The sequence below is a fragment of the Clupea harengus genome, unplaced genomic scaffold (genome assembly GCF_900700415.2).
Source record: "Clupea harengus unplaced genomic scaffold, Ch_v2.0.2, whole genome shotgun sequence".
Classification (NCBI taxonomy): Eukaryota; Metazoa; Chordata; class Actinopteri; order Clupeiformes; family Clupeidae; genus Clupea; species Clupea harengus.
In genome coordinates, this window is record NW_024879697.1 from 55,001 (window position 1) to 61,863 (window position 6,863).

At 41.2% G+C, this 6,863-nt stretch overlaps 1 pseudogene; it reads right to left on the reverse strand.

The window, feature by feature from the left end:
* LOC122129908 overlaps positions 1 to 6,185 on the reverse strand; it is a 14,949-nt pseudogene extending 8,764 nt beyond the window's left edge.
* Between the last annotated feature and the right edge of the window lie 678 nt (positions 6,186 to 6,863).

Genomic DNA, 6,863 nt, shown 5'->3' on the forward strand with positions numbered 1-6,863 from the left:
ACTTGGTCTGCATATGTACAAGAGCATGTTTAGACCAGAAGTGATAAGAAGGGTCGAACTGTGCTTCTTCCAACCTTGCAAAACTTCCATCCTTGCCTCGGACGTGAGAAATCCACCACGTGGTTTTCTCTGCTGAACGCTCAACTTCTGTCTATATAAACCTTGTGCGATGTGTTTATCATTGCTTCACTTTCAGCCTTGTGCTGGGAGTGAGCCCGATTGCAATTGTTATTTGTCTAATAAATATACTTATATGCAGCTCCGGAGTCCTGAGGTAACTAGGGTGAATTTTCACCTATCATATTTGGGGGCTCGTGACCGGGATTCCAACAACCTCAACGGCTCTCCACGCTGGGCTAATCATCAGGACCTCAACCTTACGGAGGAGTATGAGACTCTGTTTTTCTAAAGACCTCCAACTTGAATTGGAAGGAGGCCAGGGCCTGCCAGCGGGGAGAGCCGAGAGTGAAGGAAAATAATTGGACTGTAGGGTGTGGACTCCGAGCTGTTTGTGAGTATATTGTTTGTTTGTTGTAAGTGCACGGTAGTATATTGTTGGTTTATTGTTTGTTTCGGTTTTGTGTACACGTGTCTTCGAGTGGGGCTGTGTTGCCTGTTCTCCGCGGGGTAGAGAAGGAATTCTTTAAGGTTACAAACTTGTTAGAGATATTCCTGCTTGCCTCGTGTGTTGAACGAATTTGCTAGCTGTGTTAAAAGGTTGTAAATGAGAGATAAACCTGCGTGGTAGGGGGTCCTCCGCAAACTCTTCGGTTGTAAATGAGAGATAAACCTGCGTGGTAGGGGGTCCTCCGCAAACTCTTCGGTTGTAAATGAGAGATAAACCTGCGTGGTAGGGGGTCCTCCGCAAACTCTTCGGGGTAAATGAGAGATATATCCCCTTGGCCACTGGAAGCCTGTACAAACTCTTCGGGGTAAATGAGAGATATATCCCCTTGGCCACTGGAAGCCTGTACAAACTCTCTAGACCTATTTCTAGACGACTCCGGAGAAGTCTCTTAAAGGTCTATCTATTCCCCCTTACCTTGTGTTTACCTGTGGGGTTGATACTAACTGTTTTAGATATATTCCTGAAAGAATTTGCTAGAGTCAGAGATACTCCTGTGTGTTATTTTTCTGTGGGATTGAGACAAACTTTTTACAATGGGTAAAACACAGATAATTATAGTCAGAATTTATGTAATTAAAGGACTGATTTCGCATTACTGAGATGCCTTGACCCGGAACCAGTAGGGGACTGATCACCCCAGGGAAATCCCCTGGCCTCAACCTCCTCACAAAACGAGAGAGACGGAGGACCTCTGGTCGGGCTGGGGTTGACTCAGCATTGCGATCTCAAGAACAAACTATGAGAGTCTGAAAATAGAAACAACTAACCCTACTGTGAAGAATAAGATAAAGGTAATTTAAAAGGGTTCAAGATCAGTTAGAGGTATTAAGAGAAATACATAAAATAACTTACAAATGGGAAAAAGTGCATCAAAATCAGAAGACGCACATGATAATGGCAATAAGAGGTGGTTTAAAATGTCTACAATAAGAAGACAATTGTAAACACAGATTTTAAAATGTTTTTGCATTATTGGTTGCGCCAAACAGAGCAAAGCTAACGTTAATGGTGGCAAGAAAGCCAATGATTTTTGTTTTGTTTTGTTTTGTTTTGTTTTATGTGACTTTGGTGCCTGCTGAGCAGTAATCAGAGAATTAGATGCCCAGAACAGTAAGGTTGTAAGAAGAAAGAGACATCTAAAAGCAGAGTCTGAAACAGGAGAGATATTTAAAAATACAGATTATGTTTCAAAAACATGCCCTACAAACTTATTAGGAAGAGATGTGATGTGGGTTGGGCATTAGAATTGTTCCAACAATACATGGGTTTTAGAATAAATTAAACAATGATGTCCCAAAATATTATTATGTATATAATATACACTGTTTAGCCCAAAAAAGATTTTAAGAGAAATATAATCCTGTCACACTAACTACATTGACCTAGACTGATACATTGGACAGGATGGGTGGGGGCTGAGTGCTGGCTCAAAAGACTGTATTCTCACAAGCCATGAGCTCAAACTTAGCTACAGTTCGAGGGACAGTCAATTGTTGTTGAACATCTAGTGCTGTTCCTCCAGATAAGAAGACCTGTAAACAACATACCCTGGCGTTGTTAAGATTTTTAGCAGAAACAAGGCCACAACATTAGCAGCTGTGGTCCACTAAAGTAAAGCTATCTTAAAAAGCACCTCAGCCACAGACAAAGAAATAAATTATGTATTTTCTGAGAACGACTAACTTCTGTAGATAATGAATTCCTAACCACGTGTTAGAAACACAAATGTTGCAGAGTTTACTTTATTCTCAGCCCAGGTCAGCAGAAGATATTATTAAAAGGCCTGAAGATGGAAAGCAGGCATTTGAACAGATAAAACAACTGTTGGTCAGTTCTGCTGTCCTAGCACATCCATGCCATGACAAAGCCATTCGTACAAATTGTAGACTGTAACAAAGGTTATATAACATCTGTGTTAATGCATAAGTGGGGACTTAAAGTTGATACCAGTGGCATACTAGTCAACACGGCTAGATCCAGTAGCCCAAGCAATGTCTGAATGTTTATAAGCAGTAGTGGCTGCAGCCTTGGCGGTGCAGGCCTCTGCTCCTATTGTACTAAACAGACACTTACACTGAAAGTTCCACATGCTTACTTTTTTTTTTTTGTGCACTCAGCCTCATATCAATATTGAGCGCTGCGTGACATTTAACCCAGTTATACTTTGACTTACGGCAGAGGACAGATAAAAACTATGGCAGCCAGAGCTGACCTACAAGATATGCCTTTTCCAGAAGCTGATTTAACTATTGTTTGTTGATGGTTCAAGCTAATAAACCTTGAACGCATAGCCACTACTTCCACACTATTCCGCACAGGCAGCGGAACTAATTGCACTGATTGCGCACACACATGCAAAAGACCCGGTTTCATTTAATAAACCACAAAGCAGACAAGGCCACTAACCAGGCCACACTACAACAACCATCTGACACATACACAATTGAAGAATTAGATCTCACAATACTAAAAGATATGCTGCAATATTGAGCCATGGTGAAAACATGCCTCAATAAGTGGGGATAGTAAGCATATATTTGTACTTCTTATTTATATTTCATGAGAAAGATGTTTAATCATTCATTATTGATTTTATTGAGTTAATTCCCAACGAAAGAAAGAAATATTGTCTAGCCATAGATAATCACTGTCCATACAACCCCCAGTCAGCAGGACTGGTAAAGAATGAACTAAACTATTAAAAGTTAATTGAGAATCCAAGAGTGAAATTAGTGATGTTAAGCATGCATGTTGTTATCACTGTTTGAAATGATGTATGGAAGAATCTACACTGCCTCAGCCCTCAAACCATTTGCTGAATCAGACAAGAGATTGAATATACATTTGCAGAATATATGGCAAAAATGTGAATTAGCAAAATGCTCTCAGAACTCTCTGTGCTCCGCAGGAACCTGTGAGGCTGAAACCAAGGTTGGGTCAGGAGATTGGGTCCTAATCAACAGCCTCGAAAGATAACACTGCCACTTGCCCAAGTGGGACAGACCATACAAAGTGCTACTGTCAACATCTACCACAGTCAAAATAGCGGAGAGAGCCACCTGGATACATCTAAGTACGAGTAAGAAACAAAGAGACAGAGGACATGAGCTGTCTTCCTCTACAGTTTTCCAAGGCCGGGCCACTGTGACAGAAGTCCAGCTACAAAGGGGATTCATTGCGTTAGGCAATTTTTCGTCTCAAACCTGGTGAAGAAAACAACACTGTCCAGTGGGGTAAAAGAGCCTAGTGGATACTGGGAAGGCAGGGCGGTCCTATCTCTGTGAAGTCATGGGGAGTTACAAGGGGAAAATGAAACAATGTGTGGAACTTTTGATAATAACTGTACTGCTCTACATTTTGGGACTGTTAACATATTGATCACAATAGGCACGGATCTTGGTCAAATGTCTGCGATGGGGCCTACCTAAAGATCATCCGTGGTGGGAAAACCAGACTGCCCAAACACACTTTCCACAAAGAGACTGTTTACATTTTCCTGCCCAGTAATATTTAGTCCGGTGTGTTCTGCCGGATGCCTGATGGGGAACAGGGCCTTAAAGGACACAGCAAAGAGGCCTTGTTCGAATGTTATCTGAAGCCTAGGCGAGCTAATGACACACACACAGTCGACATCCACTATGTTGGCCTACAAATGCAAAGTATACAAATGTGTGATGAGAAATATGATGACATTTTAAATGATTGACTTATGATGATATGTAGTGATGCTCAGTAATGATCTCTGTTCCGAAAATCCATGTGATGAAGCTCAGAGTGATGATTTTGAGGTTATCCATTGAAATTGATAATTGACGAATTAAGAAAGATGATTTGTGATTATGATTGTGATTTTTAATTATCCATTGAAACGGATAAAAGGAGGGATTGATGGAGATAATTTGCAAACACTGTTAATTACTTAAGAATGTATGAATCATGTGCTTATGAAATGGCTTTTCTGTGTGTGTGTGTAACTTAGAATATTAGGTGCCACTTAGTCTGCATATGTACAAGAGCATGTTTAGACCAGAAGTGATAAGAAGGGTCGAACTGTGCTTCTTCCAACCTTGCAAAACTTCCATCCTTGCCTCGGACGTGAGAAATCCACCACGTGGTTTTCTCTGCTGAACGCTCAACTTCTGTCTATATAAACCTTGTGCGATGTGTTTATCATTGCTTCACTTTCAGCCTTGTGCTGGGAGTGAGCCCGATTGCAATTGTTATTTGTCTAATAAATATACTTATATGCAGCTCCGGAGTCCTGAGGTAACTAGGGTGAATTTTCACCTATCAGTTCTGTTTCTTGTAGGCCGACTGTATATGAGCATCATTTAGTTGTCAGCTTCGATGTACAGGGCTCCACTTCATGTGTGTCACTATGTATGGTTATGACACATCTAAAACTGTAACCAAGACATCCAATCTTCAGGAGAACAAATCAAATAAACAACCAAAGGATAAATAAATCAGAGGACCAAAGGCTATTTGGATCTGATTAATTATCCTGTCAATGTTTGCAGCCTAAAGTGACTGTACTCAATGTGAATTAAATGTATTTTTTGTTTGTGTTTCTGAGAGAGAGAGAGGGGGGGGGGGGGGGGGTTGAGGTATGGCATCAGATATAACTTACATCTTTCTGACACATTGAAAACAAATGTCATGGAAAAATCCATTTAGTCGAGATTTAGGTCTATCTATGTGAAATAAAATCTCCTAATTAAATACATTTGGTCAGTAAACAGGGAGGTCAGTTTTGTCCCACAACACAAGGAGGTGAATGTAGAGAAAGGGTTAACTAACTACACTACTAGTACTAACAAGGAAACAGCTGCAGCACTGTCCAACCAGAAGCCTTTATTACTTCATCTGAGCCCCTCCCTCAGAAACTCCTCAGGTGAATGAGGAAGTGAAGTTGACAGACATGATGGGGTTAAGTTCCATTTGACACACCGTCCTAACAGAGCGCTATCTGTTTGAGCAGGGGTCACCAACCTTGTTGAAACTGAGAGCTACTTCAAGGGTACTCAGTAGTATGAAGGGCAACTTGTTTGATACAAACTTCCCTGAATAACAAAGTTGCACAGATCACCTTTTTTTATTATTAATAATAATAATAATAATAATAATAATAATAATTACATGTGAAGAGACTGTCTGATCACATGCCAGTGTTAATTACATTAATGCAAGCGTTTTTGATTAAAAAAGAACAGCAGCTAAACGTTTTAGACAGAGCTCCATGGTGACTAGTGCTATTTTTAGAACATGCCTTGCGGGCGACTGACGTGGTCCCTGCTGGCGACCAGGTGCCCGTGGGCACCGTGTTGACTACCTCTGTGTATGAGAAAGGATCATAAACAGGAAACAGTAGCTGTGCAGCTCTTGTCTTGTTAATTTCAGTACATTTTCTGGTTCAGGCTGACGCAAGTTTTCAGACAATTGAAAGTTGAAAGCACAGACTGTCGGACATAACTGTAGAGCAACTGCAACTACCAGACAAAATGGCATCCAAGTCCTTTTCAGAAGAGGATTTCTCCTGTCCTGTGTGCCGTGACATCTACAAGGATCCTGTTCTTCTGACCTGTACTCACAGCATCTGTAACACCTGCCTGCAGAAGTTCTGGGAAACCAAAGGATCCAGGGAATGTCCAATCTGCAGGAGAAGGTGCTCAAAGGAGATCTATCCTCTCAACCGGATTCTAAAGAACCTGTGTGAGACTTTCCAACTGGAGAGAAGTCTGAGAGAACCAGCACTTGAGCGAAAGGTAAGATTAGTGGTCATCAATTTTTTATTGTCAACGACAGTGGCGTTTCTACATTAGGGGCACATGGGCACTGCCCCACCAGTTCCAGATGGCGCTGTGGTGCAGAAAGCTCAATACATCTGTGCTTTGTGGCAAAATATATCTTATTTATGTAATATGCAAAGTAGTGATTCAATTGTAAATGTGTGTGTGAATAAGCTAGACTCACAAGCATTATAGTACTGTTTTGGAGTAATTTGATTTGTGGTGTCTTTCTGTGTTTGTGCTTGCTCTGTGAAATGCTGCCTGTGGCCCGTTCGTCGTAGGGTTGAAGCTAAGTTAATCAATTGGCCATTTAGCCCAATTAGCGAGCTGATTGAGAACAGCAAATATCGGTTCGTTAACGGCTGATCCGCATCCAAATCATGTGGTTAATTTCAACCAGGCTAAAGTTATCATGGCATTTGCGCGTGCACGTCCTACTTCAAAAG